This window comes from Diadema setosum, chromosome 18 (assembly GCF_964275005.1).
Source record: "Diadema setosum chromosome 18, eeDiaSeto1, whole genome shotgun sequence".
NCBI classification, from domain to species: Eukaryota; Metazoa; Echinodermata; class Echinoidea; order Diadematoida; family Diadematidae; genus Diadema; species Diadema setosum.
This window is the reverse complement of record NC_092702.1, coordinates 25,820,419-25,833,486: the sequence shown is the minus strand read 5'-3', so window position 1 is coordinate 25,833,486 and position 13,068 is coordinate 25,820,419. Positions and strand designations below refer to the sequence as shown.

Genomic DNA, 13,068 nt, shown 5'->3' with positions numbered 1-13,068 from the left:
GGCAGCAGTGAAGGGCACCCTGTGCTTGTGGTCAGGTGCACAGACTTGGGCACTACCTGGGTTTTGCGTCACTGCTAGGAGACCAGCGTCCATAACTTTAGCCACAGAGAGTGGACCATGCGCATGGGCAGCACCTTCTCTCTTGTGAAGTCTGTGCACTGCCTGTGATAACAGCAAATGGGGAGTTCCATTGTGTTGAAGTCTTCAGTACAGAACCAGCAGTTTTCTTTCATAATATCTGAATTTCATTATAACTGAAATGGTAAATAGGCATTCCATATTGCCTAAGTGATTGCACACTATTTTGAACAAGTCACATAAATTATTCTTTCTGCTTTTACATTCATAATGAAAATTGTTTACCGCTCTTGATGATACTACGAAGTGAAGAGGCAGAAAGTTTCAAGACACTTTGAAGTTATCCCTCTAGTAATAGCGTGCTGAATAAAGTTTAATCCAAGATTGACAGTCATCAACACAGTTGAGGAAGATGTGATCCACAGGTGGTCTGATTCATTAGTTTTGTAAACTTGTAAACCAGTAGACTCTTAGTTTGGTGTCATACCAAAAATGCAATGCAACGTTGGTGGGTTCTCTCCATTCACCAAAGCCTCGCCAGAAAGACGTGCATACTCTTACCAATGCAAACTATTGTTCTTCCGACACTGCTGAAATACAAGCATAAAAACATGTTGGTGGAATGGAAGAAAAGCATAAATGTTCGCCAGTATGATGAATGTTATAAACTGTTTACTTAGCGTATGTATTTCAGACTTATACAGTGTAGAATCAATTTCATTTAGTGATAACTTATGAATGCAAGTGCACTGAAACATTACAGTATAACATTAGCTTTTCTATCATTTTTAATGTTTATCTTATAATCACATGTACTTATTCTTTTTACAAGCATATGCCCAATAAATTAGTGCATGCATATCATGTATTTGGTTCAAACAGAACTGGAGCTGTAATTCTATACCTACTATTGTACAAGAAATGACAAGTGCTCAAAAATAATTTCATATATGCCAGAGCTGTACACTAACTAAATTTTCCTGCTGGTTCATTCATGAGGAGATACTGGTGTGACAGTGGCTCTGGAAAACCATAGCTGCGGCACTGAAAAGCATGCAATATGAAATTGATCAATAAATAGTTTCTGACACCAACTTACTGTGAAATAAATTATTAGAAAGATTTCAGAAAGTGAATGATTTGAAAACTCTGTTCATATATTCTTTAATGGACCACATTTCATTAAGCTTCAGAACACACATTCTATATTAATTACACTTGTACTGAGTAACTGAACGCTGAGTAAGATTGAGGCAGCCTTTCCCAAATGTTATAATACCTATATAACAGGATATAGAAAAAAATGGGAGAGTGGAAGACCAAAAAAAAAACTTACCTTTTAAGACAGCTGGATGAAAGCATAGACATGTCAGGCACAGAGACAGACCACTTCAACCTACATCCGGCAAAACCAAAACCATAAAGATGTAAGATGCAATAATCCAAAACTCACCGGGTATGTGTTATTTCACCAGCTCCAAGTACGATATCACTGGCTTGCAAAGACTAATATATCGTAGCAATCACTTAATCCAAAAGCTGTGCTACACATGCACCACACACATGAGAAAACCTGTGCTGCACATGATCAATTAATGTCACTCTTTGTTTTTTAAATACAGCATGAAGTACTCATCGATATACAATATATCACGTGAATGCACATCAGGATTTCGCATAAGATACACAACTCTATTTTCATTACTTTCTTTCCATTGATTCTTCCGCTCTTTTACCACACAGTAAAACAAGCTTATCCTAATGAGTACTTGACTTTCTGAATAAATACAGGACCCTACATCACACTTTTGAAATGATCATTATACAAAATCAAGGTTCATAAAATGAAAGCAACAATTTTTTTTGGCAATGTTGTGTTTCTGTTCTGCATCAGTTATCATGTCTTTTCTCTGTATGTTCTATTTGAATCTTATACCTGTTCCATTTTGTTTTAATTTTGTTCTTTCTCAAATTTGCATGCAACAATGAAAACATTTGCAAGCTTTAATTTTCAGACAAAAGCAACCTTTATTAGCAATCAGTTTGTGAAACAGGATTTGTATAACTATCTGGAATTGGTGTTGACACAGCTCACTCAATATGTTATTGCCACTACAGTTGTAGTACACTTGGGTCTAAACAAGAGTATCTATAGTCATTTTTGCAATGTCACAATTTTTGTCTTTCCCTTTCACCATGTCACACATTACCCCCCCCCCCCAAAAAAAAGGAATAAATCAACAAAAATCAAAGATCATTGTTTTTGTCATATTTGTGTGTTGTCTGTTCAGTTGTCTTTATGTTAGTCTTGTCAATTTTTGTTCTGTAATGCTACTGTTTTCTGTTCACTAGTCTTGCTTATGTTGTTCAGATCTCGTTTTCATATTCACAAGCATATTTTCAGTGGATCCTTCAATTCTTTGCACTTTTAGTCATTGCATATTATTTCACATCAATCATTGGGTAGGCATTGTAATGTATCAATAAGATAAGGTGTCATTATTGTTGTATACTCTACACATCTTACATTGTTGCACTTACCTTATTCTCTATCATAGAATCTAATATATACAGCTGAATCATGACAAATGAAAATACATTCAATGTGATTTCAGGATATGTGGAATTACTTTAAATAAACTTCCAATGTTATTCACAGAAAGAAAATTCATTAAAACTGAATTCTAATAGCCTCATGATAACTGTAATACACTGGAATAACTTCAGTGAGAAGTGCATCAAAACCAATGCTATATACATGATCAATCAATGTATCACCTTCTGTAGTAGCATCAAGTACGTGCTGTTGATATCCATAAGAACACATCAATTTATGCACACAAGAATCACTTGAACCTTGTCTGAGATTCTCATTGAAGTCACCCATAACTATGCATTTTGTACTTCTTTGCTGCAATTCTATGAGCAGTCTCTTTAGTTTCTCACAAAATTCTTTTTTGTCATATCTAGGAGGTCTATATATCACTGAAATGATAAAAGAAGGGCAAGTTATTGCAAATGTAATACATTCTAGATTGTTGACATGTAAATCTAGCCTACTAATAGATCTGATTTTACTGTACACTGCAACTCCACCATGTTCTTGATTTTTCAGTGCTGAAAATAAGGGACTTTCATCTGAATAAGATTTAGACCGAGGCTGATTGTACATTATGAACTGATCTAAATTCACATCAAAAATGTCATCATTAAGCCAAGTTTCAGTTAAACAAATAATATCAGAATTTCTAAATAGGAAATTTGATTGGATATCTTTGAAATGTGCTTTAAGACCTTGAATGTTATGTAACATTATACTCATAGTGGCAATGGAGACATTATTGTCAATGTTCATTTCATCAACAAATGTTGGCATGTTCTCTAAACTTTCTTTAACAGCTGAATTGCAATACATAACTTTTGGATCAAAATCTTCAATTGTTAGTCCACATAATGATGTAACACGGCTAAGAGCTACATATGCCTGTCCAGGCAAAAATATATTTTTCAGAGAAACAACAGCTTTTTCCATTGTCATGCCTTGTACTTTATGTATTGTGCATGCATATGCTAATTTCAAGGGAAATTGTTTCCGAGTATATTTTTTTCCAATGGATTCCTGTTGCATTTCTATTGACTGAGTTCCTACTTTATTGTTATCAAATTTCACCAGCACACTTGTTGGTCTTGCATTTTCATTTACCCTTACTATCTCAGTTACAGTGCCAATGCAGCCATTTGATAAACCTTTAGTCACATTCACATTTTTAATAAGCATCACTCTAGAATTTTCAGCAATCCAAAGATATGCTGGCAAAGAAGCTTTAGTACATCTCCGTGGTTTGTCACATGTTTTGTTTTTACCCGCATCACTGAGTTCAGAATCTTCTGCATCAATACAGATGATATTTGTGCATTTCTTGTGAAGCATTATTTTATTCCAGTCATTTACTTGTTTGTTTGAAGAATATATATGCAATGCATCCTCACATTGTTCTCCGGTTTGGCATGATTGAAGAACTGCTATATCATTACTAGACAATTCATCTTCCTTTTCTTTAATCCTTAATTTGTTCAAAAGAATGGCAAACTCTGCATCATCCTTTTGTCTCATTATTTCTTCCAAGTTAATTACACAGAAGTTGTCTTTCCATAAAGAACTTTGCAGTGTATCTTTATACAAAGGAGTACCTTTTACTGGGGGTAACTGATAGAAATCTCCAACTGCAATAACTGAAACCTTTCCAAATGGAGCATCATCACGTGTCTGCTTTATTTGCCTTAAACGTCCATGTATATACCACAATAGCTTCTGATCAACCATGGATATTTCATCAATTATAAGTATCTGTAGCTGACCCAGCTGACTACGTAGATGACTTATCTTTTCTTCTCCAAGGGGTTGGTAAGGTAGTGTAGCAGAAATGGGTATGGACAAAGCATTATGAATAGTACTACCATCAATGTTGTAAGCTGCTATTCCAGTTGGAGCTACTTTCATAATTGAAATATCATCTGGATTATGCATCATTCTGCTAAGAATTCTTCTCCCTTCATTGCATATGCATTTGACAAGATGACTTTTTCCTGTTCCAGCACCACCAGTCACAAATATCTGAAATGATGTAGGTTCTTTTCCGTTAACTCTGTCAAGACACCATTGTCGTATTTCGTAGAAAACCTTCTGCTGCTTGCTATTTAAAGTTCTTAGTAAGACATTACTGACTTCTCTTGAAATGCTACATGATCGAAATTCTATGCCATATGACTCTTTCTCCTGAGATTTAGACTCAAGATCTGGGATTCTAAATTCATTGCCAGCATCTTCAACTTCTTCACGGACTTTAGCTGTTTCATGTCTCTCAACTTCTGTTTCTGGACAGAGTAATCCCCATGCATCTTCTTGTGGACCAAATTTCTCAAGATACTCTTGTGCTTGATCAATTGTATCAGCATTTTTTTCATACTGACAGAGATTTCCATTTACAATACTTTTGACACTTTCCAGACTCTTATGAAACATTCGAACAGATCCAGTTTGATAGAATTCCTGATATGTCAAAAATTGGTCAGGTTTTAACTGTTTATCAGTGCGAAATGGCAAAAATAGTTGCAGTATACTCTGATAATATTTTTCTGGGCTTACGGTTGGTGAAAAACGAGGATATCTCACTACAGCATCATTGGTTCTTGATCGTTTTTGTACATAGCCCAGCTGATTTCTCAATTTGAACACATTCTGTTTTTGTTTCACACCCTTTATATCAGATTCACTGAGTAGTCTATACTTTGAACAAAATGTGGCTAAACACATATTTTCAAATTCAAAACCATCAGGTCGGGCTTTATATTTATCAATTCTGTTTGGCATCCATGGACTCCTATCATCATCGTCTCGTCTGCTTTGAATAACGCACAATGGTAAACTCATTCTCACGGGGTTAGGTCCAACAGGTATAAACTCTACTTTTCTTGAGCATTCTTTCAATCTCAGGCTACAAACACGAAACACACTTTCTTGCGCTGAAACTTCACGGTTTTGCATATACACATGTCCTATTTCTTTCATACTTTTCCGAGCATCTTCATTGCCCTCTTTCATTTCACTTTCTGCATTTTTCAAGAGCAAACCCATCTCTCTTTCTGCTTTTGACATGTATGACACAACATAAACAATGCAGGCGTACTCATTTGTTATATACTGCAAATCCATATTGGCATTCCAAGCTCTGAGTAAGAATGGATTGTATTGATTCACCCATATATCTTTTGGATCTCTTCTCAAGACTATATCTTCTTTTGTAGCTACAGCATTGTAGGCATCTTCAAATTCCCTTTGACACATTCCAAGAACTTCAAAGAGCTGTCTAGCATCATCATAAGTCTGTTCCATACATGATGAATTCTTTACTGTAGACAGAATATCTTGAGCTTCATCTGTAACTTCTGGATTATCATTAGGCTTCACAACAAATGTTTTCTCAGAAGGTGGTCTTGGAAAATTAAACCTACAGGTAGTTCCTTTTTTCTTGCATGACTTTGAATGTTTCTTTGAGTGAAGCTGAACATTCTTCACTATTTCATATAATTCCACATCTTCGTTCTCACATGGAATGTTGCAGGAAATGTACTTATCAACAAAATCTACAACAGTTTCATCTTTCTCGATACCCAAGGTAGGTGCATTTTCAACCCAGAATAAACAGTGCGTGTGTGGAGATCCTCTTTGTTGAAATTCAATTCTGTAGAAGTAGTCAATTATCTTGCCAATAGGTTCTGCGGCAGAAAGAATCACTTTGTTCAAAAATGCATGAAAGCGTTTGTCAAATATGCGAGCTACTGTCACTGGATTTGACTTTAATAAGTTACACTTATCTGTCCAATCAAGATCATTTGCTTTTCTTTTATCACCTTGCTGATTTAGCAATGTATTGATAACTTCAGGCCACCTCATTTCAGCTGAGGAAAATGATGCAAACCATGTGGGCTTTCCAAGTTGTCTAACCATTGCTAATACATCTTTCTGTGTAGATTGCCAGTATGGAGGTGTTCCCCGTATTTGTTTCAGAAATTTGTATCCTCTATTTGAATCCAGTATCTCATGAAGTTTTCTTGAATCTTTTAGATCTGAACATTGCACCGATATGGGATTATTTATTCCCTCTGAGCTTTTTCTAACAGCTATAGAAACACTAGAAAGTATTTGTTGCAGTTCATAAATACATTGAGCATAGAATATATATTCTGTATTTTTTGCAAATCTGTTGTCAACATGCATCAAACGATTATGTAAATAACGACCAAGCGTTACTTCAATGTACCTGGTATCATGAAATGTTGGTTGGCCTGTTGGAAATAGAGCAGGAAAACATTTTGCCTCATTACTCTTATCCATCAACAGTGATACAGGACTATTCTTTTCACAAGGTGCACAACATATAATATCATCGAAAAACTGATCAAGCACTTCTTGCCTCAAATCAACCTTCTGCAAACATGTGTCTAACTGAATTCCTTGTAATCGTCCATCTTGATCATCCTCTACATCATCGTCATCATCATTCATTTCACTTGAATCCAACGGTTTAACTCAAGCTGTTTGACTATTTTTCTCTGATAAATCAGAGCTCCAATCACTATCTATAACAATATCAGAATACCACTTATTATTTTTCTTCAAATATTCCAATGCAGCAAGCACATTCCTTTTCTTCACAAACTGATATTCATAATGACCTTTATATGACAGTTTCCTCTTCAGTTTTACACGAATAAATTGATCATCAGTCTCTGGTCGAGGTAATATCTTTACAGTTTCAACTGTGCGTGAAGGTACACAGACTGTTGGGCCATGTACTCCATATTGTCCTCCTTTAGGCAGGTTCAAAATTTTCATAAATGGAATGTTTAGAGCAATCAAATGCGTTTCCAACTGATTCAGATTTGCAAGTTCAGCAGGAATGGTATGTAATTCTAAGTTATTTCGACAAGCTTCAGAAGGCATACTACCAACTACTAATTTCCTGTGGCAAGTGTAACAAACCCATAGAGAATTTCTTGGTGATTTAACGATTTGACAGTCAACATCGCAGTCATCACTGCATGTATGCAAGTACTCCTCTTTTATGCATTTCTGATCATTATATTTTGCTTTTCTGCACTTCAATACTTGGTTTTTGAATAATAATTTCAAACACACACAACACACATATTCAGGGCCATGTGAAACAATTTCCCTAAAATTTTTCAAAACATGATCACGATTTCTCATATTCATTTTTCTTCGCCTTTTTCGTTTCATGTTTCTCATCGCAACCTGCTGTCTGTACTCAGAATTTGTCTTGTACTTACTGTTTGAAATTTCTCTCATAATTTTCTTATATCTTTCCCTAAACTTGATATTGTTTTTATAATTATTTTTCTTCATTTTCTTAAGCCTTTCCCTGAAAGTGGAATCCAAAGAGTATTTGTCTTTTTGTCTGTTCTTCACTTCTTCTTTCTTTTCTAACCTGTAAGGTACATCTGTTTGATATTTTACTTTCTTTGCAGCTGCCTTTCTAACTTTGCGGAATAGAAAAGGCTGATCATCTGAAAAAAATTCTGTTTCTAACAGCCTTTGCTCACTTCTTTTCTTTTCTCTCTGTGCTCTCATTCGATCTCTATTTTTCTGTCTGGTAACATTAGCATTTCTTTTTTTCCTTTTTTTTTCCTTTTTAATAGTTTGCTTAGTAGTTTTAACTTCTTCAGATTCTTCAGTACGCCTACTCATTTTAACTTCATGTTCAATGTCATCCTCTAATACTCCATCGTTCAATACATTTTTTTGACGATCACTGACTTGTTTTGTAAGTTTTCTCTTTCTTGTCACAGGTGTTCCCATATCAGTAATGTTTAATGGACTTGACAAATTTTGGGAAAAACTTACAGTTTGGATCCTTGGACACACAGATTCTACAACATCATAATGATTGCCATTTGTGTGTTGCAAGTAAACACCTCTTTGTGATGTAACAATTCCAAATTGAAGTTTGCTTGCACCAAATAATTTCCATTTTGAACAGTTTTCTTCATATATATAAATATCAGCATCTAGTAGATTTGATAAGGCCATTATTTCCAATTCTGTAGCCCATGTGCCATTGTTGAATACTCTTTCCTTTGTAATGTATTTTACAACATCTGTGTATCCTGATCTTAAAAGGCTTACATAATCTTGCTTGTTTTGTAAAATATGCTTAACTATTGCTTTTCGAACACAACGGTGTGAATCTTCTTTGCCACATGTGACATATGATATAGCTCTGTAAAAGCAATTTCCATCACCAGTAATTCTATAGATAGTCAATGGTTGTGACAGAATAGTAATATCATCGTTTTGTACCATGTGTTTTTGCATATCAGTATTGCCACATTGGTCATTAACTTTTACACCTAATTTCCAGCAAAACCTTTCTCTATCAGATTTATTCACAGGACTGTACTTGAGATTAATCCTTTTTTTATCTCCCACTTGTTCCACCTCAGATGCATCAACATCGACATTTACTGTCTGTTCACATGTGTTTTGTGATGGGATTTGTGTCTCTTGCACGTTTGATACCATTGTTTGTTTTGAAGTCATTTTCCTCACACCAACACTGCAACTCTTTAATGTTTGAGTTTTAGTAATTTTACACGATAAATCATAGCTTTCCTTCTTATTTTCCACAGCTGCATCTGAACTCACATGAAACACTGGTAATTTCTCACCCAAAGTACCAGATTGAACAGAAGTTACACTTTCCACAGCGTCAAAATGATTGCCTCCAGTGAACAGAATATATATGCCTCTCTCAGTTGTTACTTTGTTGTAGTAACCAGGTTTCCTTGCAGACAGTATTTGCCAATATTCTGTTTCATCATCATACACATATATATCACGATCTAGCATATGTGCCATTGAACTAATATCAGTGTGACCAGCCCACGTTCCTAAATCCATCAATTTCTCTTGAAAAACAAAGTCCCTGACACTCTGATATTTCACTGAGTTTATTACTTTTTTAAATAAATCACCCGTTTCCAGTAAATGTGCCACATTGGATTTCCTGAGCATGAAATGGTTTTTCTCGCTGCCAGTAACAACATGAGCAATACTTCTGTAAAAGCAGTTGCCATCACCCATAACTCTCTTGATATTTACAGGTTTCCTCATACACAAACTTTCATTTCTATCGTGCACTGATTCATCGGCAGAACCACTGTAACTGAAATTCAATTTATTGCACAAAGACTGTTTGTCTACGTACGTAATTGGCACAAATTTGAAATTTCGATCTCTTCTTTCTGTTGTCTTCTCAACTGAAACAAATTCAACTTCATTCTCATTTCCATAGACATCACTGTTTACATTAATTTGGTTTTTCTTTGCTTCACTTTGAGTCTTACAGCCAACATTGTTAATCCCTTTAACATGATCATAATGTTTTAAAATGTTGCTATTTTGATCATTTGTATTCTTACATGCAGTATTTACTGGGTTTGATCTCTTGGAGCCACTAGTGGTCAATGCATTTTTCTTAGAATTTGATTGTAATACCAGACCAGTTAGTTCAAACTGAGTAGTATGTAAATCACATGCCATTGATTTTGCCAAATTCAAACAGTGTACCTGTATACCTTGCCATGATGAAATGCTAAGCAAGACACTGCAACCATCTTGTACCAAGTATCCATCATGACTTCTGGAATGAGAATCAAATACATAATAACCGTTGTCATGTGTAATGATTGCAAATGTACTCTCAGCAAAATTCATAAGACATGCATCATATCTGCACAGTTCTTGTTCTAAAGCTTGGCTCAATGACAAAGCACCAAAGTTGGACAAAATGTTTTGATTTCCATGCAACACTCCGTATTTTGACTCAGCATAAGTTATTTGAAAGTTTTCATCCAAAATATGAAGTTCCTTGGGTAATTCATCTATCATTACAAGCTCTTCATTCAGTGGTGAATCCTTCTTTATGTAATAATACAACTCATTCCCAAGTGTCAAAATCTGATCAAGATCACGAGGTCTCATTTCATTTCCATTCTTTGTTTGGGTGTAGAGAACAGCCACAAGGGAATTACATGCACATTGTTTGCCAGCAGTATAACCAAAACGTTGATCACCTTGATTAAAATTTCCTTGTGTAATTGTTTTCGTCCTGGGATATGATTGCCCTCTACCACATTCAGAACTCGAGAGTGAAACAGGCTTACAGACACATTCTTCAGTCTCTAAATCACTTGCAGCTGGTTCATCATCTAATACATGTACTGTCAATTCCTGTACATCATATGAATTATGGTGGTCAGCACTTTTTGCAGAATCATCATTCATTACTATGCAGTCAAATGGATTAGTATTTTGTTCACGTTCAGGCAAGAATATTGATTCATTACAAACTTCAGCACACTGTGTAGCTGAAACAGGTCGGTGACATGGAGAGTGAACACTAGCATCTGTACAAGAATTCACAGGGAACAACTTCTTCACTGATATTTGTCTGTCACTTTCAACATCTTTTCTTTCACTGTAACATGGGTTCAGTTCATGCACACTGTGGATTCTGTCACACTTCACTTTGGACATATCATTCAAGCCTGTGTTGTCTCTACTTGTGCATTTACTGTCCTCACGGTCAGATATTCCATTCTTACACAGCTTTCCATTCTTTGCTACATGTTCTCTTTCAGGAATTACATGTTTGACCTTTCCATCATTACGAACCCGTGAGTCAACATCTTTTACCAGTGGCACACTTTGTCTGTTGCGGATCTTCGTGAAACGACCATTCTTTCTTGGTTGCCGTGCATTCCCACCTCCATAAAGCATGGTCACATTCCAGAGTTCTTTTCCAATGTCTGTGGAAGGGACATAGGCACATGTAGTCTGATCACCATTTGGTTCACAACATTCATTAGTCATATTAAAAGTGCTTCTAGCCACATCAGCCCAACTTCTCTGTGTTTTCGCACAGATTTGCTCAGTGTATTTTGCCATAACATGAGGTGACTGAACACACTTTGAATATACATTCAACACAGATTCAGTGTATACCTGCAGACTATCATTTCGTTCTGTGTCCAAGTTTGCATTCACATTTCGCTTCACAAGTTTACCAGGTTCTTTCTGCCTTCTTTCTAATTTTGATTTCTTGCCCTTGCTGGTCTTCGCTCTTTTCTGCTTTTCAAGATAGTAGGCTTTCATTGCTTTGCCAATGTAGGTCACACCAGGTTGGAGAATCACACCATTTACTGATCTCACTGAGCTCTTGTTATTGGTCTTGGTCTTGGGATTGTCAGTCATTGTTTGGGATGTTGTCACTTTTGTCTTCTCAATCATTTTTGTCTTCCTTGATTTCACAATTGTCCAACCATCATCAACTGCAATTTCTAATGGCTGGAATTGCCTCTTGGTCAAATTTGAAATGAATGTCGAATCTGATTCATCTCTGTCACAATCTGCTCTTTTCTTCACACGCATATTTGTCATTTCTGAAATTCCAAGTTTGTCCTTTCTCTTCACATACCTCTTTTTCAGTCTCTTGGTTGATTTCTTCCACTGGTTGCTCTTGCATGATGAATGTGAAACATCAGCACCAGAATCTTCATCACCAATGTCTTCGAGAAGCTCATATCTGTTGAAATGACAGGGAATGCCAACTTTGTCAAAGATGCGATGGGCAATATTATTGCTTCCACATGCTGAACATATCCAAATCAACCTTGCATCACACAGTCTAGCCTCAGAAATGGTTCCTGTACACATCACATGGAACTGTTTGCCACAATCCTCACATGGTACTTTGCTTTCATTTTCATTGATCACATTGCAACATGCACCACATTCACTGACCTCTAGATTTCTCATCAAGTCACAACTTTGGAGGATATCTAGGATATCACTAATAATATCCTTGAATTCACTTGCTTCCATTGTCAAACTATATGGCCTTAAATCTTTAAACTTATGCTACAATATATCAATCAACTGTTCAATTAATATACTTCTTGAGTCCGTATACCTCTATGAATCACGTCTACTCCACTAGTATTATGATTTTATTTTAGCACTATTGCGTTTACAGTAGTGTCTTGAAACCTGCATGTACTAGTATATGTGTACTGTACTGTACAATGTGCTTGCAATGATGCAACACCCGGTCCTTTTTTACCAACAGATGCCGTTTTTTGTCTACCAAGCAAAATGTGTGTGCTAGTGCTATGTACTCAAAATTTCTTTTGTACTTCACTGTATAAGTCAATCAATAACACTGAAGCGATTTGTTTCTACCAACATGTGGCGCTCTTTGTCTGTTACGTGCTGGTAATAGTTACTGTGGCAGTTGCAAGAATGTGATTACTACACTCACACTTGTTTGTCTATTTTTGTGTTTACCGAGTTTGCTACCAGAATAACAGGTATGATTTTTTTTTTAAATGTTTATATAAAATAACAAT

General features: G+C 35.8%; 1 long non-coding RNA gene across 1 annotated transcript; it reads right to left on the bottom strand.

The window, feature by feature from the left end:
• Positions 1-647: 647 nt before the first annotated feature.
• On the bottom strand, positions 648-10,330 carry LOC140241852 (uncharacterized). The gene is made up of 3 exons (XR_011902111.1): positions 10,229-10,330; positions 1,415-1,474; positions 648-665 (listed from the first exon to the last, which is right to left on the bottom strand). It is a non-coding gene; the product is annotated as an uncharacterized lncRNA (long non-coding RNA).
• Positions 10,331-13,068: the final 2,738 nt, after the last annotated feature.